The sequence below is a fragment of the Oxyura jamaicensis genome, chromosome 1 (assembly GCF_011077185.1).
Source record: "Oxyura jamaicensis isolate SHBP4307 breed ruddy duck chromosome 1, BPBGC_Ojam_1.0, whole genome shotgun sequence".
Lineage (NCBI taxonomy): Eukaryota > Metazoa > Chordata > Aves > Anseriformes > Anatidae > Oxyura > Oxyura jamaicensis.
The window spans coordinates 27,279,152-27,302,875 of NC_048893.1; the positions used below are offsets into that span (position 1 = coordinate 27,279,152).

A 23,724-nucleotide genomic window follows, 5' to 3' on the forward strand; every position below is an offset into this window, starting at 1 on the left:
TCCTTTGACAAAATAAAGTGTAGTTTTAATGCCAAATAAAAATGAGTGGTTTTCATTTGCATTCTTAGGAAAATCAGAGAACAAAGAAATTACTTCCCAGCCAATCAGATCAGGCTCTGGGATGACAGCATCCCAATCAAAACATAAAGTGTTTTCATTTATTTTATGTTTTCATTCCAACTCAGCAAAATACAGTTAAGCATATGAAATGTAAACAAACACATCATTTAACTAAGGAAGGCTCATCTACATCATTTTCCCCTATAAAATTATTTTTAAAATGGTGTTATAAAGCAGTATTTGTTAAGAAATAGTAAATATATATATATATATAATAATAATAATAATAAATAAAAAAAGATTCCAAACATTTGCAATGAAATTACCTAGAAAACTGTATTTTTCCCCTTAAAAATCAGTTCAGTAAATAGAAGTTACAGCTTTAAAATGCATCACCCTATTATCTATGTTATTAAAACATACTGTACATAATGCACTGCAATAAATGCAATTTGATCAACACTCCCTAAAATAATAAAGATTCCCAACTGATAAAGAAAGGTGCAGTTTTGATTAGACTCAAATGAGCTGGTTTTTAAGATAGTTTCTAGTATCCATGACAACAGTTGCTTTGACAAGATGTGCATATGGCATTACACTGCCAGCTGGTGTGAACAATGTTTGAACTACTGCATTGAGATGCTGAGCAAACAGAAAAAGTTGCCACGTCTTAACCCTCAGGGAAGGCAGTCATCCCCTGATCAATTATGAAAAGACAGAGAGAGGGCTGCTACAGTCTGGCTCCAAGCAAGTTTTCTGAGAAGACAGGCAGACACAGAAAACCAAAGTAAACAAACTGAATGCACTAGCACCATCTCCTAACAACATTGATTCGTCTCCCTATAGAAGGCTCTGGTACAAAGTTTGCAGAGCATACTTTTAACATTTGGAGACATTCCCACAACAATCCCCTTATTGTTTCATCAAATTCTCAAGTAATTACAGGTCAGCTTTACAAAGACTATACATTCCTCTGAACCTAAGCAACGAGACGCACACAACTAGCTTCTCCCTTCCAAAAATAAATAAAAGTTAACATATTTCAAAGTGCACTTGAAATATTTTGTTACCAAGGAATCACTGGATGCCTGGTTCCCTATGTGAACAGTGTAATCTTTTCTGCACTCAGTTTTTGAGCAGATCCTAAAGGACAATCCTGCTCTGTCTGAGATCAGAGATAAATATCTGTTGATTTCAGGGGCACCAGGATATGGTCACAACATTTTGCAGTGGTTTAAACACAAAGCATGGATTAAATGCAAGAACAGAAGATCTACAGCAAATTTATAATCCTTCCCAATCTTTTGAACTCTCTGAAAGGGAAACTTGAATGAAAGAGAGAAAACTATTGCACTCCTGAATTAATAGGAGACTGTACTACACTCACTGATCAGGAGAATATTGCTAACAGAAGCAGTGAAAAGACCCGGAGTTAGAAGATGGGAAAAAAACATAAAAATAACTATTTTTTATTTATGACAGTAGCAGAAAATTCATTACATGGACCTTATCTGGAAAAGAAATTGCCATGATTTAGTGCTGATGCATGCTTGGAAACAGAGAGCACTCTGCAAGTTGTTTCAGTGTCCTAGTCTTCCTTAGCAGCAAAGTCATCTCACGCCAGTACAAAAAAGAAGCAAGCAAGCATCCAGTAAAGCTGCACATTTACAGTACTTGAAAATTAGAGGATTATAGTATGATGTGGCTTAGAGTTAAGCTAGCCAGTATAATTTCAAATTGTGGCTAGCATACTCCCATGGAACCAGTGTAAGAAAGTATGAATTCCTGCCACTAACTACAAAGAGTCCCACTTTATGAAAAAGCAAGGCAGCACAACAGGATATGTTTGCATAAAAGGCTCTTCTACTTAAACTATTTTGATTTATATATGCTGGTTGAGATGCTTTTAAAGGAGTAAAGGCTCATCTTTTAATACAGAATGTCTTACAAATGATGACTACCTGAATACTTCAGTGATCTTATTGTGGCAGTTTAGATTATTGTAAACACAGGAGATAGAAGAAGAACAGAAAACAATTTCAAGAGATCAGAGATGATTTAAAACTCATAAGGAGAAATCACTGTCAGCCTTTGTTCTTATAGCAGTTGTCATATGGTACGTTTTCCTCCCAGTGTGCTGCTTAACTTTAGATTTTGCTGCTCAGTAAACAAACTCCCAGAAACACATTGTTAATTTCAAAGAATTATTACTGACATTATTCATAAGTGAGGATTATGAGACTGTAAAACATTTAGTTCTACCAATTCATTTACTATTAAATCTTTGCAAAACAAATTTACAGCTTGAAAGTGTCTTTAGAAATTAATAGTTTAACATGTACACTTCAAGTAAGCACCAATCCCACATATCATTTATAAATAAAACAATAATTTAAAAAAATCCAGTGAACTAATTTGATAATAACCCGTGGTCTAAAAACAGTTTAGTGAAGACAAACTAACAGATGTTTATAAATATAGCAGATCAAAATCATGTTGTGTCCTACCTCAAATTAACAGCAGCAAGAACAGTTTGTAAGACAGTCAAAATGATAACCAGTTTCCAGTAACATTTGTTTCAAATTCGGTAGGCACTTTTCCTTAATTAAGTTATCTAAATTACTAAAACTATACCAAAAAAAAAGTCAATGCAGACAAAAAAAAAAAAAAAAAAAAAAAAAAAAACAATAGAAAGAACTGAGGATTAGAAATGATTTTAATAATGCAAATGAAAATCATTATAATGCTTTAAGTGGTGGCTGTATAAGCAGGAAATTTGGGCATATGGTTTCCAGAACTCACTGTGTCTTCTAGTAAAATATTTATTGGGAACACTACTTCTTAATATTTACTGTGCAGCTTTGGCATAGCTAAAATGTAAGCAGAACAAAAATGAAATTAATTGTATATAACTCACCCTATTAAAGTTGATAAATTGCAGTCGATTTTGAAATGTGTTGGAGATAATTCTAGGAAACACAACTTGCTTTTATTTTGTATTCCAAACCCTTGTATTTGATTTAAGCATGCCTTAGAATAATTGTAAAAAGTTTTATCATTTTAATAAAGTGAAAGTTGCCACTAAAAGAAGGTAAACCGATTACTTTGTTTTTTAAAAAAGTAAACATATGTGTATTTTTAGGAAACAGATGTCACTCATATCTTTCCTTTAAAAATAGGGATGTTTAACCTATCAGCCTGTTGCATTTGAGACGTTAAAATGAAAAATGACATCTACGCCCATTAATATCGTCAATGTATAAACAGCACAGCGTGACACATTCTTGAGAGCTGAAGGCTACAAAATCTCTCTGAAACATAAATAACAAAGCACTCAGAAGCATATTTGATGTTGATATTCATCTCTGAGAAAAACACTGCTGCCTGGGCTTCTTATGAAAATAGATGCAGCCCAAATGGATCTCCTGTAATTGGTTTCAGATAGCGAGGTCAAAAGAAATATGATACAAGAAACTATTATGTGGAACAGGCGAAACAAGAATGTTTATACAGGCACTCCCTATTTATACTGACAAGAGGTGTATGCTTTGCAGATAACCAGAACCAAAAAACTTGCCAGAAGACAACCAGATTCTGTCCTTTTCCTAACTCCAAATCCTTATTTTATTTTTTTCCAATGGCTGCATACTCTAATATTCCTGCTGAACACAAAATAAGTTTCTGAACATAAAATAAGTTTCCAAATGGCTGCATATGTCAAACAAGAGTCATCTTTGCTGGTAGCACTATGCAACCGAAACATATCAACATGCTAAGCTGGATTTAAGGCCAAAGACTACTGTACTGGTTGAATAACAAGTTAACTGAATGATTACACAGCTACATTTATTATAAAAATCACTTCAGGAGAACCTCTGCTCCCTCACGTCCTGCTGTGTGTCCATCCTCCAGCTGGCTCAGACCAAGAAGCCCAGAATTACCTACAATCAAATGAGATCCATGAAAGACTGTGACAGAAAGCTCAAGCCTCCCTAATAGCCTTCAAATGCTACTGCTAAACCTTTGTCTCTCACTGACTGTATTTTCCCAGAAAGTTCTGTAATGGCTATCAGTCAGTCAGCATAGCAGCTTATAATCTTTTCAAATGGAGTAGCAAAGCATTTAACACTATTCAAAGAATCTTTAAGATGATCCAGCTCCCTTCCAACTGCAGTCCCTCCAGAAGGCTTGACAGGAAAAGCCAACTCCCATGCACCCTGAGATATCCTTATTTACCTTACTGAACAACACTGAAGTACACGAAGAAGATAAAATCATTTTTCTCTAAATCACGAGGAAGATAAAACCTGTATGCCTGCCAGCAGAGGACATGTGCCACATTTGACAGCTCAAGAAGTCAAGCCCTTAACTTGTATACAACTGAAATCCAAGCCACTTAACCGGCCTGGTTTCATCTAGGATTAGTAGACTGAACAATTATTACATTGTTGCCTTACAGAAGTACAAACAAGGTACCAGGTAGCTAAAGACTGGCAGCACCCATCTCAAGGAATATGTTATCTAAGAAATCTAGATGGTCACTAAGAATCAAGAAGGATTTCATTCAATTAACCCAACATCAAAACACGCAAATAATCCAACAAAAAAGATTTGTCAGTCTTCTGCATCTCAGTTAGAAGCTGTAGACAGCCAGGACGTGAAATGGGCTCAATTTCAACATCTGAACTGCAGGGTGTTCCAGACATGCCTAGCAGTAGAACACAAACCTGCAAGGGACTAACATGTTTGAAACTGAATTAGTTTCAAGAAGAAGAGGAAATAGCATTGGACACTGTATTACCATCCTGGGCATTCATTCCTACCACCATGCTGCAAGACAGAAGGACCTTCTACAACTGTGTTTCCAGAAGGTGGTGGTGGCCACTGAACGCTGGACTGAGCCCATGCCTATGCGGCATGACTGAGTGAACACTGAACATGGCTGAAAACATCTATTGTATTGATGCTACAGAAATTTGTGGAAAAGATCCCAAAAACCTCATGCATGAGAGAGATCCCGAGCTACTCAGCTGGGGAAATGCTGTTTGTCCAGGACAGCAGCTCTTTGTGCCTGAAGAACTTCAAGATAAAACGGCAGAGCACTTCAAGGGTTAGGTGGCAAGCGAGGAGAGCTGTTCTGGATCACCACTTTCTAACTTATGTAGTTTTCTAATTTATATTCCCATGTGCCTCATCTTAGGCATGTAAGGATTTTACTGGATCTGGCCTTCATTTCCTTGGAGTAAAAGGTTTTATTTATTTTATTTAGTTTTGTTTTATTTTACCAATTTTATTTTATTTTGATTTACTGTTTTTTTTTTTTTTTTTTTTTTTTTTTTTTTTGCTTAGGATGGTACTGTCAGTTTCAGCATTCTGAGGCTCTGATTTTGATTCATATCTGTGGTCTGCCCTGCAATACAAACAACAATCGAAGAAGGGATATTCAATCTACCTGAGCTTCTGTTCTGCCCTGATGTTATCCAGGATTAATTTGCAACTGAAGAGAAAAAGTAACAGTAATAAACTGATGAATGCAACATGAAGTCTCATAATGCTGTTTAATAAAAGGAAATTAATCACATAATTGTCATAAACCTATTTTCAAACAGCAATCTATCAGAGAGAAATTATGCATCTGTAGTTATTGACCTTTCATTTTACCATGACTGATTCATAATTAGACTAGTTTTGTGAAAAATAATAGTTAATTACCAGATTTTTTTCACTGTAATTGTTTTGGCATTTTTTATTATTATTTTTTGTTGTTGTTGTTGTTTACTGTCTTACTTTTTCTGCATCTAAAGGATGTTAAATAAATACAAGGCACTAATAACTTAGCAGCTAACATATTTCATTTTATAAAGCCAAATTTAGCTCCCCTCTATATAAGCTGATTTAATGGATACTAAATACTGTTTCAAAAACAACTCTTTCATTTTTTATGCCCATCATTTGGCTGACCGAGAGCTAGGAAAAAGCACCCATAACAGCAGCTTGTTTCTACTTCTGGTGTCATTAGGAGGGCTTTTCCCCATAGACATCAATCTGCATTGGTCATTAATGATACACGACACACCATGCATAACATGTTCCATGACAGCAAACCCAAATGCCATCTCCAAAGCTCAGACCACCTGGAGAATGCAAATATCAAGGGTTAGGAGAGATGTGGGCCCACAGCACTAAAGTTGTGCTCTATCCTGACAATCTCCTTTCTTTCATCCTACATGCCTGAATTTATCTTTCCTTTGGTAAAGACAGGAGCAGGCAGTCAACTCTATTTTATTCCCACTAAATTTAACTATATGAAAAACAAAAGCAGTGCACTCATCAAACACCAGTACCACAAGTTCACAGATTTCCTGCCACTATTTTCTTCCATTTGGCCTGACTTCTAGGAAGTTGAGACATGAAACACAAAAATGGAAGAGTCAATCTCTTAGTTCTACATGAACACATGCAGCAATGGCTGCATGTAGCAGTTTTTCACTTGAAAACTAGTATGAACTATTTCACATGAAAATCAGCTTGCACATATGTAAAAGCCATTTAAGTGTGATGGGCAAAAAATTTTTGCTATTCCATGTGTGAATTCAAGAAAGAAAAAAGATCCTTAGAATGATTGTTCTTTCATACCTGATATTGTATATATACTATACAATATTCACACAGTAGTACACATTTTACAGTATACATTTTACAAAGGTATATGAATCCTTGACTTGTAAAGAGTTGGTTAGAAAAAGACCTTCTTTTGGGTCTGTCATTTGGAGATCTTAACTTACTGGCTGTGAAGACCACTTTTAAATAGAGCAGTTTGAAATGAAGTGCTGACTTATACAGAAGAAAAGACAGTTGGGTAACTTATAAATAGGAAAGGAACTTATGCAAGTTATGTAAGAGTGGTCCCATTTGTACTAAAATCAAAATGCAGAGCAAATATGGGAGGAGAAAGAAATGTAATACCAAGGGAAGCATTGTAACATTAGGCTTTTAGAAGGCACCACTTTTAACTGATAGAAATCTGAAAGGGAAATCTGGAAATTAAAGACAATGCAACCATCATGAAGATCCTTAAGCAAATAATCAATAAAAATCATAATCAAGATATAAACTAAAGCAAAAGCTGAGGCAGATATAAAACAAAGGGAAACAAATACTCAAACATTTTGTTCTCGCCTTGAGCAAGATTCCTAGACCAAAATGTGAAATTTGAAAGGACAGATGTGAGGACTGATTAGTTCTAGTAAGTAATACAGAGAGGTTGAATAAAGCGTGAAGAACAAAATGCCAAAACAGTATTTACACTAGAATATACTTAGTCTTTTAGAAGGCAGAAATAAATGCCTCTATTTTTACAACTTATTTTCAATTAAATAACATTCCACGCTGTGTCTCGTAACGGAGTTCCAACACAAAGCATTGTAAGCCCTGACTCCTCATTCGCATGCCCTGCAAGCTATAAACCACAGCTATCCATCAAAGAATATGGATCTACTCAGTACCAAAATAATTAAAGTTACAGTAATTATATGAATCAAAATCATTCAGCCAATCAAAATGTGAAGAATTACATATCTATTGAAGAGTCACGGATTTAAAGTGATCCAATTATTTGAACAATACCTGATTTGATTTTACATTGCCCTTACAAATCCATAGCCAGAGACATGAGTGAGATCGCAACTACAAAAGGAAATATTGTCAGGATTGTCATATCAGGTTTGTGTTGTATGGGAGGAAGGCACAACAGCCATTATTGAAAATCCAATGACAATTAGTGGAGAAAAACAAAGTTGACTCCAGGGTTTCACATTAGAAATGATAAATATAAAGCTTCTTTTAAATTATTTTAATAGATCTAACTGTTGAAGTTAAGTTTTTACAAGGATATCATTTAAAGAAATCTCAGATGTAAATATATATCTATGATGAAAACATATTAAGGTCAGTATTGTCATATTGCAACATAATACTGGGACACATACATGGAAGTGCCATACATAAAACAGGCATTGTAATTTTTTTCACTTTATTCAACTTTCTAAAGAGCCAGCTGGAGAACTGTAACCAGTTTGGGGCATAGTGCTTCATCAAGGTGGACCATCATCTGACCAGTGACCTGAGAAGAGCATTAAGAATGAACTTGTGGTGACAAAATCCAATCTATAGAATAGCAAAACCTTATGATAAAAAGAGAAAAATAAATAAATAAATAAATAAATAAAGCAGAAGCAGTTCTCAACAAGTTTCTGTGAAAAAAAAATTAATTGTGCAATATGGGTAAGAAAAGTAACAGTGACCTTAAATTGAATTCAGGAAGATTTAATTAAATTTAAGAAGAAATTTTCTAATTCTGAGGATTAGAAATCTTTGTTGTTGGACCTATTTAAGAAACATCTTCAGGAAGAGTAGTAATTCTGCTCTGGGACAGAGATCTTTACAAGCATCTTCCATCCCTATTTTATTTGATTGTGTGGTTCATTTGATTCCCATAAAAGCACACCAAGTTCAGATTACTGTGATGTCTAACACCTTGCTACATTTCAAATAACACCATGTTCTCATAAACTGAGTATTAAGAAGCTTCAGCATGGTTTGTTTCTATGGTAAATTAACAGCAGAGCATCAGTATGAGCTGTGCCTACACACACTTTGGAATTTTCCAATCTTAAGTGGCTACGTTTGTGTTTATGAGACTAAGCCTGAAATTTTGAACTGAACAGAGTAGTTTATAAAGAGTGGGAGATGGGTTAGAACTAAACACTTCCCTAATTGGATCCCTCTGGACAGGAATCTTGTCTTCTCATCATCAAGTGACCATGGCCATGACAGTGGCAGAAAACAGGATTTTCCCAATACTACAATTCTTCCTGTAAGCAAGTTGTACAGTTCAGTGCAAAGAAAGTACCTGAATCAGTACAATTCATTGTCAGGTTAAACCTAAAGCTACAATAACAAAATATACAAAGGATCTTTGATAACCAGATTTCAATCCTGTTTTTATGGAATAATTTGATCAAAGATCACTACATAGTCTAAACCACTTCAAAAATGCAGTCTTTCCTGCTAAAGTTAAATCAAATTAAATCCTACTTAGTCCTTTCTTTATTTCTTATGGATATTTTTCTGATGCTCTTTAAAATTTTGGTTGACATGAAGAGTTACAGATACATACATAATGCAAGAATAAGTAGGGGAAGAAGCAGTAAACATGAATGTAAAAAAGGAGATACAATAATAGCAATTTTATTTGTAATTTTTCAGTGGTTTTGCTAATCCTTCTTTTGGAGGGAGAAGCACAATCCTATCTGGATTTAACCAAGCACCAACCAACTAACCAAAAACCACAGTAAACACATTGATATGAGACCAAGAAGTATACTATGCAAATAAACTGCCCATTACCTACATACTAGACTTATGAATGGTGGTATTCAGTAATATTTATGAGTGACTTGATAACAAGAGGCATAAGGCCTGATCTAAGCCCCTTGGAATAATTCTGCAGCATTAAAATCTTCTCCTAAGTGTGGACTGTAAGGCTCCAGAAGAATCTCTGTGCCATGATCACAAATCAGTTTATGTATCTGTTTGTGCAAAGTACCACATGCATTCACATACACATACAATAACTAAATACCTTTTTTCTTGAAGGAAGTGCTTATGCTCTGTGGAAAAGAAAAACAACAACAACAACAAAAGCAGCAGTGGTTAGCTGAAAGAGGTATTTTACTTGTGGTCTCTATCTGGGCTGCCTGAATTACCCCAGTTGCCTCCTTCTTGGATTGCTTATTTACCTTTTATATCTTTTGGTGCATGTGATTTCATGAGGACCTAGCAGGCATGATCCAACATGCAGGGCTCTGTATCTCCAAAGAAGGCAGTGCAGCAGAATGATCCCCATTCCTTGGGTTCTCACTATACCTGACAAAAGAGTTTGCTCTGAAGGGCAGTCTTAAAAGACTGTATAGACAGAGCTGAGAAAGAATTCTCCACTTTGGGAGATCTTTTAAGAATGAAAATTATAATAGAGTGAAATGACAAAGAGCTTTAATTTTAAGCTAAAATGCAAGTGAAGACAGACAGGCAAATGTCCTCAGGCTCCTCATCCTAGTTTCAGTCCTTGTGAGGAGATCTGGTGGGGAGTATATTCTTTATGATTAGAAACTTGCAGGAATAAAAAAGAAAAGACCTGAAGCTAGTAAAAATGTTTTGCAGAAAAGGAACAGAAAGACATTTTGTAATTCCCAGGGAATTTAGGTGCTGGAGAAATTATAGCAACTGTATGAGGAATTCCCAAGGAGTATACATGAGCATCACAACAGGTTAGGCATTTGAATTAGAAGTAGATGTTCATCAAGCTTGCCCAGGGAAAAATTGTCCTTATTATTGTGACTTAGCACCCACAGTAATCTTCATAAATGGCAAGCTAATCAAGGAATTATAATAATAAATATGCTTAGGGGCATTATCATCTTTAGATGCATTTGTAAAAAGCAGACACACCCAGCTGCCTTGGTGCCAAACATATGTAATACTTCACATAAGATGAAGTCTCTTATGGCATCAGATTGTAAAAACTTCATCTGAATCATGTAGCATATATTGCATAATCACAACCACTAGCATGCACATTAAAAATAAAAAAGTAAATAAAATAAAATCATAAACCTAGGCACATGATCAATATATGCTGGAAATGAAGTTAAGACAGAAACATTTATCCTTCCTTCTAACTACTCTTACTTTACACAGAATGAAAACCTGAATTTCAGCCTTTATTTTACCAGTCCTCTGTCATGTCTTGTCATCAGCTTCTTACACTGAAACCTTAGTTACTAGCCTTCTCTTTTAAAGACATGCCCCAATACACATTGCACCTAGTTCAGATTTCATGTCCTTGTATTTGCCAGATATTCGTTTTTATAGTATCTGCTTGCTTCTTCTTTTAACATTTTAAACCTCATCAATCTGTAACAATTCCTCTACTTGCTTCTTAGTGACTTGTCTAAAAAATTATGAATTTCTTCCAGACATTCCTTCACATGTGGAATCAAACCATCACCATTGCCCTTCCTTCTTTCACACACCTTCAGCCTCACTGCCTCCAAGACATCTAAGAAACAATGGATGAGGGGTTTACTTCCCTCATAGCATACGTACTTATTCAGCAAAAATAAATAAGTATGTCCCCACTTGCAGTCCTATATAATACATATAGGACATATTATTTTGGTGTTTCCTTCTCACTTGCTCTGCCTATGTGACCTGCTTTCCACAACTGTGTCACCTGCACAGGAGAGCAGAGTCCAGTACAGGAGGAGCCAGCTCTTCACCTTCCCTCACAGCATGAGCACTGATCACTGCAGGAAGAAAGCAATAAAAAGCCTCATCTCTTTCTTCATCTAAAAATTATAATTAATTCAAAGCCCGTATCTATCCATGCAGCAAATTTCTGATGCAGTTTTTTTTGCTTTTTTGTTTGTTTGTTTTCAGTGTTTTTACAGTTAATACTGAAAATAGCCCAAAGAATAATCAGGATGATATTCTGGATTAAGTAAAACCATAGGGGTACTATAAAAGTGTGAGAAATCATTGTATGGCTTAAAGAGACACTGCACTTCTGCAAGCTTTTTCAGACACATCTTCATTAGAAATGTTACATTTTCTTTCCTGAAAAACTTGAAACAAAAATTATCTAAATAGTATGAGGATCCTATCCTCATACTCCCAAACCTTAACCTCTTTTTCAGTCAAGTGCTACTCAGGGTTAGTTTTATAACATGAAAGACCTTTCTGTAACCAATGACCAACAAAATTTTCAAACTTTTTGTAATATCTCACCTTCTCCAATGTGCTGATAATTAAACTTACACATAGACTGACATCTTTTGCAATAGATACTACATTTTGTCCTCTGATTTCATGTCAGTATTTTATGGAAAATGGGTTGATATATTTGAAAGTACCATTACAAGTATCTGCCTATGATATATTTTGTTGACAATGGTGCCTTGTGTCTAGTCCTCAATTGTTGCTATGTAACCATAGGTTCAGAGACTGAAAAGGAAAGCAAGACTTTAAAGGACTAATAAAGAGCTTTAAAATTTATTAATGCATATGACGCAGAGTAGTTTTTTTTATGTCCTTTGAGTATATTTCATCTAGGTATGATACTGGCAATATTTTACTATACCAAACTAGTTATAGTGCCACTTAATACAAGAATACTAAAGAATAATAAACTAAGTTTTAGCTCTAAGCTCATCATCATTTCACATGTTGCTATCATCATTTCACATGTTGCTATCAACAGGCAGTGCTCATTTCACAAACACCAGTAGGTAGACAAGAGATTCCACATAAAGAACAACAGAAATAAAGCTTTATTTATTCATTTATTTGACTTCAGGTGTGTGATGATCTGCTAGTAGTTTACTGTTTCTAATGTAATGTTCCCTTTGTTTTAATTCACTAGGAGTCTGTGCATTTTATCTTTTTTTTTAAAAAAAAAAAATCTATGTTTTCTTCCTAGATCATCATTTTTTTTTGTACAAGGACTTGGAAATGCCACACAAAATATGGATCCTGACTAGGTATTTTCATAGTATCTTAGTATTACAATAAATACACTAGTACAATAAGTATTACTTCAGCTGTCATTTAAAATATAAACATCCTACCTATTAGAGATGGAATTTTTATTTTACAGGACAAAATATATATACTTTGTGCTCTGAGATTTGAAAGATAAAGTAATACAGACATATTATTACAGCATTTTTAGTCAAAAGGCCTTGTCTTTTATGAGAGAGCAATCTGGATAATATCTATTAATCTGCTGCAACTCCCAGGGCTCTGTTTGTGCAATACCACAGTGGACTGAAGAATATAAATGGGAGAAAGATCATTTAATGTCAGGACTTTGAAATTGCTTTGAAATACTTTTTGGAGCATAGTTTATGGCATAACACCTATGTAGCTACCTGAACGCAGCACTATGGCCAACAGCTGAAGCAATCTTCAATTTTAGATGAATGTCAGAGGTTCTCACCCTCTTCTCCAGCAATCTCAGGTTTCATTAATATCATTAAGACACCAATGCTACAAGCAGTCTAACATTTATAGTTACAAAAAAACACAGCTAGTGAACTACTGAAAATGATATAATGACAATATGACTTGTATCGACTCTCTAGGACTTCATCTATCTTGGCTGTTTTTGTTTTTTTTTTTACTTTTGCTGACCTGCACTCTCCCAAGCAACCCCCATGCAGTTCTGCAGTCACACATTGCCAAGTACCAGTCCCACTAGAGATCACTGTATTTTGGAGGCTAAAATGCTTATTAACTCAGGTGTGTCTCATCCCATGTCAGTCACCTAGTTCAGCATCCAGGAGCAGTATGCTTACTGACGCAGGTCATGCTTATGTGCTGAAAATAGTTGAACCATGTGTTGTTTGAGAGACTCTCAGCTAAAGTAGCCAAGATACTACTTTGAGATGACTTGGACAAGTTTCAAAGGAGCCTGATTTCATAGCTCAACAGTCTAGAAAAACAAATCCTTTTCAGAAACAACAGCAATAAACACTACTTGGAAGGGAAAGAGAGGAGAAGATTCCTTTCATTCTGAAGTGTAGCAGCAGGAACCTCCAACAACATCCCAGAGTGTGTCTGATGAGTTTTAAGTGCCGGTTTGGACATCTTACACAATCTGGACAAGATTTACTTCTGACATCAAACTTTTGATACCAGCCGCTGTTTTACAATAAGCCAGTTTTTGAGGAGGAGCCAGAAAAGCAGAACTATCTTTGAAACATTTACATTAAACCATAGAATAAAATGTAGAAGAAGGGAAAACTCAACAGAAGTTTAAGACAGAAAGCAAGATCAAAGCAGGCCAGTATTTTCTGTCCCTGACTCTGTACCTCTCCATTCCTTCCTGCTTGCACATACTAATATTGTGACTGTTGTGACTCCTGCCCAGTAACCAAAACCAGAGTATACAAACTCCTGTGCTACATGAACATTATTTATCACTTTTCAAGATTTTCTTAAAGGAAAAAAAGAAGAAGAAAAAAAAAAAAGGAAAAAAAAAAACAGATCTGACTGTGAAGCATCAGTGTCTAGAGTGTGTGTCAATCAATTCCACAAAAATAGTACCATATTACCATTTCTGTAAATTCTAACCAGGTTGATGGTATTTTTCGTCTTTATGTTTAAGCACTTAAGGCAGAGAATTCTAAGTCATGTAATTTGACAAAGTCTGCAGAGAAAGCAATTTTCAGAGCTCAGGTTAGTCACCAGCTCAAAGAGGAGCCCTGCTCTCAGCACTGGCACTGAATTCCCCTTTCTATGGATAAAAGACCAAGCAAGCTGTCCAGAAAAGTTGGTTTGGGCTCTGGTAACCAGGCAGTAGGGAATACTGCAAAGGCTCTGGGGTGTCATCAGCACCTACACAATTTGCCAGGGAACAGAATCAAGCACTCCATCCAAGCACTCCACTTCAAGCACTCCATTCTTTCTTTTTTATTTTTAAGAACACCATCAATACAAAAAGGCCTAGAAATTTCTTTTAAAATAATTTAACAGTCCCTGATACTTTTCTTTATATTTTTCTGCATCAGATTGTGAGAAGATTCTGACTAGAGGCCTTGTGTCTTTGTAAATAGCTATATCATTTGTTCGTTGCAAAAAAGACAGAGAAAAGGTGAATGACAGAAAGACTGCACGGACTAACACTGCAAATTAAAGGCACTGACAATCACAATTGAATAGGAGCAAAATAAAAATAATGCAAGTAATGCTGCAAGAGAGATTAAATTTCTTCCTGACTAAAAGGCATTGAAAAAGCCTCTTATTAGTAATCACAGATATAACAACCAGGACAGCACGGTATCATTGAGACAATATATTCTAGTGACTGGAGATGATTATGCTAGTCAGGAAAATAAATTAATTTTACTTAAGCTGACTTCCTTTATCTTCAAGGCAAGTGTTTCTTTGACTTGTCTGACTCAATTATAGTAGCACAGATACTCCCTTTATTACAAACAGCATTGGCAGATGCCATAACAATAAAGTGAGCACTTTCAATGACCAAATAAGCATCATTCCTTGAAATTTGTAGCAGGTACATGGAATACACTCAAGCATTTACATCACCTTGCAAGACAAATCACACCATCACCGCCATTTTAATGTATTTACATTGTGAATTAATAAAATTCCAAAGTAGATATTTTGCTACAAAACTAAAGTTCTGAAGAAATCCTAGCAGCAATGGCTGCAGGATTTTTCACCTTTATCAATAAATATAAATGTTGGAAGAAGAAATTTCTGAAATTTTTCCAAGTGCAAGAGGTACTAGTCACAGCTGCTGCATTCCAGAATAAAAGTTTTTTTTCAGATAAGGATGTTTTTTGTGTTTTGTATAATCGAAAGCCTCTGCCATAACTCTTCACTGAAAAATGATGTCTATTCTAGAATGCGTTTTGTTTTAAGTTTTGCAAATATATTATCCCCATATCTGGCATAGCATAATGCTGGGTATTTTTCTAGGTATTACAACCAGGCAAAATAATTACAGCTAAAGGTCCAACAACGTAGTTTTATAAAAGTTAAAAATCAATGATAAGAAGAACATTAATACTTGAGAACAAAGAAGGGGATTCAACAATGTACATTCAGACAGTCATAAATTATTGTGTTGTATTGAACCTGTCACAAGCCATATGTACTCACCTTCACTGTAATAGAGCTTCAGCAAGTTTCCTGAATTGCTCAGCTAAAAAGTAGTATTTTTGGGAATGGAGGGAATTCAACATTTCACGTTATAGCCTTTAGTGTATCCTCAAAATGAACTAATTGGTAAGGCTAAAGATAGAAAGAGATCTGGTCCTGTATTCAGCCTTGCATTTCTTAAACTTCTTTCCTTGTAGAAAGGAATAAAATCTTCTGACAAGCAAAGACAGAAGGGATAGGTCAAATCTGTGCTTGATTAAATTGTTATACTGTTAAGTTTTAACATATGTTGATTGTCCAAAACATTATAAATATAATTGAGTATAAAATATTTTTTTATACAGAGAGGTGTTCAACCAGTACAAATTAGCTGCAATTAAATCTTGCCTTTGCTGATTACTATGTGTTCAACTGTCAGTCTCTCATGTCTATTCATGCTGTAGCTCATTTCAAGTAAGATCCAACAATATACAAATTTCAAACAGATTTAAATCACTTAAGACTAGTAAGGAAGAAACACAAGGTGAAGGTGAAATTCAAGGCACAGACAAACTCCACTCTGCAGCGTCTCAAGAATTTGCAGAGTGACTCATAATGGGGCACGTTTCAATGCTTTTGTATGATCCTCAGGTGAGATACAAATGGTTTTGGACAACAATTACAGCCCGCCCCCTCTTTTTTTGTGTGTGTCTGTGCTTATTGTTAATCAGAAATGCCAGAGGGATGCTTTGGAACATTAAAATACCCTTTCTCTCTATGTTCTGGGGAAGTTCTGCATCATAAGTTGCAGCAGCAACTAAACGAATGTAGCCCTTCAGTGCTTCCTTTCAAAGGGCAGAAAAGTAATTCTATTTCCATGCTCATTCAGTCTTCATTTCTTGTGCTGATTACGCCAATTAGAGCAGTCCTCTTAGTGAGGTGGGCATCTGTCTCCTAGAAATCTTACCCATCTGTTTATATGCTTGCAGGTACTAACAGCTGTAGAATGAATTTGATATAGATCATGTAACTATCCCCAACCACGAGTGAGGAGAGAAGCTACAGACTGCCTGGTAAACACTCCGCCAAATCATTTATGCTGTTTGTGCCCTAGTATGCTCCTTTCCTGTACTATGAGATATAAATTATATAAGCTTAAAAACACATATAATATGCACATGAAATACATACACCATTCCATTAAAATTTTAGATGAATGTCAGAGGTTCAGAGGTTTGTCTCTGACAAATTTCCATTAAACATGAAGAAAACTGTGAACTACCTTTACTTCAGATACATACAACTGTCACATGTAGGTTCAGAACAATTCATGATCAAAGAGAAAACTATCTAAATAAGATGCATGATTACACACCTACAAACAAAATCTCAGTCTTTTGTTTTTGTTTTTGTTTTTATTTTTTGTTTCCCCTCTAATAATTAGCCTTACAATTATTTATTTTAAAGTATAAAGAATGTCTAATTCATACATTCTTCTTGGTTCCCTGGTGGGCCCATGATTTGTTTTCAAATGAAAATCAAATTCCTTATTCTCAAAGTCCTATGCAGCTTGACCCCTGAAGAACCTCATTTTTTTCCCCCTCCTTATAATGTGTCAGCTTTCCTTTTCTGCTTATGGTCTTCTACCCTGGGTAACTCCAAGATTTTTCTCATGTTGACCTACATGGCAGTTCCATGCTATTATTTTACTCAAGAACTTCAAATCTTCCTTTAAAACTTGATCTTTTCAGTTAGCTTCCTAATACAGAGCTTAATCTGGCCTCTTACCAAATGTTATCCATAGATTTTAAGATTTGCTTAAGCTTAAATAAAAGCAAATTAGCAAACAAAAAGTTCAGGCCTAAATAGCATTAATAATATGTATATGTCAAATAGGACTGATTTCAAAACATTTCACTACTTCTTACTTCCGTTCTTCACTCTTTTTTTCTCTTGCATTTTAATTTCTGTTGAATCAAATTTAAATGCTGCAATTGGCGTGTTAAAAACTTTCCTACTTTCAACCTGAAAGGGTTGAATGATGTTACAGTTTTATAGCGTAACAGTACTATTTTGCTTACAGTAGTAACTGTTTGGATTACAAAGTTCCAAAGGCAATAATGGCAGAAGTAAATCCTTTTTAATAAAGAACTGATTTTAAAATATACTGTGCTATTTTGAATGTAACAGGAGCTGCAAACACACTCTTTGCTATGAATAGAATATACATGAGTAGCAGAGGTTTTTTTACATGCCATGTATGACCAGTATGCTGTAATGACCTGCATACAAAAACAGTTAACATATTAAGATAAATGAGGCCATTGGGAGGGCGATTTGCCAAGAAAGAAAAGACTAAGGTTCTGCATTAACACTTTGGACAGAGGACATTACTGAGGATAAGTGTTTTGTGGGTTTGTGTTTTTTGTTGCTTTGTTTTTGTTTGGTTGCTTGTTTTTAAATGCTAACAAAAGCTATACTTTGAATTTGTCCAAAAATTCTTTAGGTAATCCTGAATTGGGCAACATAACAATCAACAGTCCGTTCACTTCTGAAAATCCTGGCCATCCTCTTCAAGACTAGTTGCAGTTTGTCCCCTGTGCTTTGAGACTGAGCATTCAAAAATGCAGACCTACAATAGCCTCGCTGCCCCTTTTTATCTGGAGGCTTTAGGTATCCCCCAAGACTTTTATATAAATGTAGTGCACTCTGGTTTACATTAGAAAAGGAAACATTTATCTTATCACATTGATATCGTCTCAGTACAATATTACATTCTGGAATAAGAAAATATTGCAACTTTTCTTGAAAAGGTCAAGAGGTACTGTTTATCTTCGGGGCATAATGAATTACATCGCATTGCCTGGCTAGGAACTCCAAGAGAACAGTACATGTTTTGACGCATAATGCGCAGCTCAGTGTTCTGAGACAGGAGGTGGAATAACAAACAAAGCTGTGGTATAATATTTCGGCTTCAAAATTCTGTATAAGTAGGAAACTATGCAAGAAACCTAGTAAGTAACTAGTGCTCTTGCTATTAAAAAATATATATATGTGTGACAATTCTAACGTGGGATGACTTACAAATCTATTCAGCATCTTAATTGCATTCTAAATTAGAGTTTACTTATTTACATTATATGCTAAACTTAATAGCTGCTCTGCAAGGCCATTTAATAGCTAGAAGTTTCTGGCTTCCAGTTTTATAGTCAGAACACATCTTTTTATTTATAAAAATCGCAACAGTTATGTCTGACTGCTTACTTTGTGCTGCAAGGATCACACTCTCAATTCATTTTTATTGATCACTAAATACTGCCCATTGTTCTAAAATGCTTAAACTTAAATTTTACAATGGTTGATCAGAAGAGAAAATATTATTGCTTAATCTGAAGTCCGAATAATGGAGACATTCATGTCTCTTCATATTTCCTGCATCATACCCAGTAACTTATAAATGGAAATTTTAGTGGAAAAATCTGTGATGATACTTATCAAGCAAAAAATGTTTTGCCCACAGGAAAACAATGAAAAAACATGCACATTTTTAATATCCTTATCTTTCGGCAGCTCATCTACCTCCCAAAAATTGTTTATGAGGGAAATTTAAGACTAGTAAGTAGTAATACATGCTTTAGTCTCACATTTTTGTTTTCTAAAACGAGTGAGAAATTGAACTAAAGAATGAACTGCGGTGTCCGTGGAAAAAAAAAAAAAATAGCAAATTATACTAGAGACTAGTGGCAAACCTAGTCTCTTGGAAAATCTCCAGAGCCCTGCGAACTTCTGCCTGCAATCATATTTTGTCTGGTATATTACAAAGTTAGCAGCATGCACACATAGACCAGAGCAGTCATCTGTTAGGGAGACATGGTCTCAGCATGCCCCATTTCTGCTAAGAGCTGGGGTGCTTGGCTACTACTCTCTCCAGCCAACATTTCTGCAAGGAAATTTTCCTTACTCTTTCAAATTTTCTTTCCTTACTCTGTTCAAATTCAAATCGGGGACCACAGTGCTCAGTTTTTACTTTACCTCTTACTACCAGAAAGGGGAAGAACTCACAGAGCTGGAATTTGTCTCAGATGGCAGGAGAGAGCACCAGCTCTCATAATCTACTCACTCAGCACAAGAACTCACATTTCCATCTATTTTTCTACGAGATCTTGAAACACACAGTGGCCCAAGGAGTATCAGCAGACAGGAGGTGCCCTAATACATACTGTCGATCTTTATCACATGGGGGGAAAAAGAGACATACCAACAGTCATATCTAGATAAAACGCAAAGGAGATACTGAAAGAACTATTCTATTCAGTTCAGAAAGGAGATATGACACATATGAGAGGCCAATATAGAAATCATATTTGTGGGTACTGGATCATATAAGAAAACAATGAAGATCTATATGAACTGTATTACTTGAGGGCGCTAAGTCTTTATCAAATGACCTTCATATAGAATCACCCATAAAGTGCCAACTGAACAGCTGCAGCAGTAACAGGCAAGACCTCTTTAGCTGAAATAAAGTAGGTGAAGAGGTTGAGCTTGAACCTCCATCATCTTGGAGACAAAATCATAGCTGGATCAGTTTTCCAAAGAATATGCCAAACATAGAAGTTTTTGGATTAAGTCAGGGCTTCATTTTTAGATACAACTCCATCATTTAAAAAAAAAGTATTTATTGTAAAAAAATAATACAATTTGGGGTATCACAACAGGTCTTACAGTTCTGGGAAATGAAGACATTATAAAATTGAACACTGAAATAGGGAGTTGGGCTCATAAACTTGTTCAGAAAACAGTCAGTTTGTAAAATGATTAGAGTCTGGTGTGCCATATACAGACCTTAAATAACTGTTAGAAGAAAGTAGAATGAAAATGAAGAAAAGCTTATTTTGTACTTAAAAAAAAAAATAAAATCTAAAAAACAACATTCATGAATTCCTTTGTTTTCCGTTAGGTTTGTTCTTTCCTTTTTTTTTTCTTTTTTTTTTCTTTTTTTTTTTTCTTTTCCCAACAGACCTGAAGAAACTGAATTATACCCCCATTATTTAGAATGTCATCTAAGGAATCGAGAGACTTTATGTGGAAAGGGTAATACTACACATTTTGGTCAAATTTCCCTTAAAAAACCCTTTATTTTCCCTTTAAAAAAAAAAAAAACAAATTTCCTTTAAAAAACCACAACTGCCTCTGTCTACTCTGTCTAAAACTGAACAGAAATATACAAAACACTCTTTTTTCCCTTGTTTTCTTTCAAAATTGTTTTTCCTTTCTTGTCACAATTGAAGCAAAAGCCAATGGAAAAATGACAAATTTACAGGAAGCTTAGATTTTTTTTCTATAACTCACTACCAGATTAATTATAAATATTAACAGCCTGGAATACGACTATGCTCAGTTCTGCCGGTTGGCTTGTATGTTATCTGAGTCTTGAAAATAATGTTTTCTGCAGAGTTTTTCTTGAGAACAATACTCCTGATTTTAAGGAGACTGCCTAGTATGTGTAAAATGCTTAAAATTCATAACAAATTACCACTGGTAATCCAAACCGCTAATACAATAAGCTAAAATCATAACTATAAAGTAGTTAAATTAAAAATAAATGTAACTCAGAATTCTCAAAAAAAATAGCCATTAATATTTAGGAAACAATGCATGTTGCTTTCCACACATTTTAAGAGAGAAAACTTAATTTTAAAACTAAAGAAAGTTTTCTACTTTGATCTTCTAAATTTTCTCTGATGTTTCTGTATTTTATTTAGCTTTTCTCAGGTCCTACCAATGTATATATATAGTTATATTTATAGTTATAGTTATAGTTATTGTTGTTCTTTCAAAGGAAAGCCATTTGGCATCCACAAATTTCTCATGGGATTTTGAGAATCAAAATCCATATATGAATTTTAAATACTGAGTTAAAAGCTGTCCCTTCACACTCTTTTTGTACCAATACTGGATAGCCGTGTTGATAAACGGTAATAATTCAAACCTGCTAAAAGATCTGGCTGTATCTTTAGTAAGTCAGGTCACCATTCTCTGAGGAGGAACTGAAGATATTCCTGCACTCACTGGACATCTTAGATTTAACACTTGGCCTCTCAGGGCAGTTTTCATCTTTTAAAACTGATTTTTGGCTTTAAGGAATGTTTCTGAAGGGCTGGGCTAGCTCCAGGCATTTAACCCTGCCTGTGCACTTGCAGCACACCAAAGGGTGTGTCTGTCAAGTGGAAGTCACCAACAGCGCTGAAGAAGAGACACAACAGCCTGCCACAGCACGGCGAGTCCAAGATTGACAGAGTACCCTTGACGCACCCTATACATTTTGAACAAACCTGGAGAAATACGGTACTGTCTGAGGATCTAAGGAGATTTTGGAGGCCAGCTTAGGAAGCAGGGGAGGGACTGAGAAGAAGAACAAAAAAGTCACGAACAAAGTAGACTTTATTATGATCATTCAAGAATTTCCAGCCTGTGGTACTAGGAGATGCAGCAATTAGTGGTCATCCTTGGAAAAGGTAAAGAAAACCAAAGAGGAACAGTGTTTTCTGCCTTGAGGAATCTTTCACATCTCATTCACATCACAGGAGCTATAGGAAGTTACAGTTAGCCCTTACAGCACTTGTCTGATTACTGGCCTATGTGTTAAAAAATAGTAGATATTTCATGCTCCTCTTCCCTTATATTGCCAGAGAAAGCTCTTCTTCGTCAATCTGAAATTTCTCTATTAAGCCTCAGGTGGATACAAAAGGGCCTGCAAAGACAGGAAGGATGGGAAAAGCCCATATGATGCTTACTGCAGTTAATCATGAAATGGAAGAAACAAGAAAGGAAAAGATACTTGCTCATCAGATCATACAAAAACAATTAGGGGATATCAGACTTTGCTAACAGATTTTTATTATTAGGGAAATCATAATAGAAGAGCCAAAACTCCCATCAGAAATGGCCACATGTTGTGCTAGACATTGTATAAATACAGTGCACAGACAGATTTCACAATAGTTTTGGATAATGTTCAGGGAGGTTAAGGGGCCACTGAATGAAAGTATAATTAAGTTTTGCAGTGTAAAGTTTCTCATGCATCTATTGTGATTCAATGATATAAAACCAAAAGGTTAAAAATATTTTGCTTATCTATTAACATAAATAGTATGAAGAAAGATTTTTGGCCTCTCTTTAAGAGCAATGAAAGACAGCCCTGAAAATAACAGGATAAGACATTAAAAGAAGGTTTTAGTAGCAAGGTTCCATACAGTAGTAAAGCTAGACAGTGCTATCCACTTTTCTGTATGCAGATATTTTGTCTAACCCTGAAGTGGTCAGGCAGTTGGATTTCATAATCTTTGTAGGTCCCTTCCAACTGAACTGTTATATTCTATACAGCAGTCATGGCATCATAGAGCAGTCATATAATTAGAATTGATCTGAAGCAGGAAAGAAAAAAAAAAAAAAAGAAAAAAAAAGTATTGGTCTCTCAGGTGTTTTTACAATGGGAGACAAGTTTTTGCTGACTTCTGGTGCTTGACTATGGCACCTCTTTCTGCTCCCAAGTGTCCATCTCTGTGGCTCTGTGATTTCCTTCTCAACCTTCCCATTCAGCTCCTCTCCTTTCAGTCTGTGCTCCCTCATATATATGTGCAGACCTGCATCTTGGTTTCCCTCCTATGCTCCTCATCATTAGTTTCTTCTTTCAAATTCTTCATATCAACAATATGCATGCAGTTAATTTTCCTTGCATTACAGAGAACATGTAAACCAGGCAATATGTCCTCTGAAAAGTCCCTCTGAAAACAGCTCCTACAACGTGCCACTGAAGCAGCTCCCATCATTAAGAACTGCCTGTGGTCTGAGCCTTCACAGGAGAGCTCCTGTCCTCCCAAAATGGTCTGCTAACTGGGAAAAAAAAATAATTAAAAAAAATATTACTTGAATTAT

The 23,724-nt window shown here is 35.4% G+C and overlaps 1 protein-coding gene across 19 annotated transcripts in view; it reads right to left on the minus strand.

Annotated features, from left to right (window-relative positions):
- Positions 1 to 23,724, minus strand: part of FOXP2 (forkhead box P2) — a 438,294-nt gene that overhangs the window by 131,690 nt on the left and 282,880 nt on the right. The gene's annotated exons all lie outside the window — the stretch shown is intronic.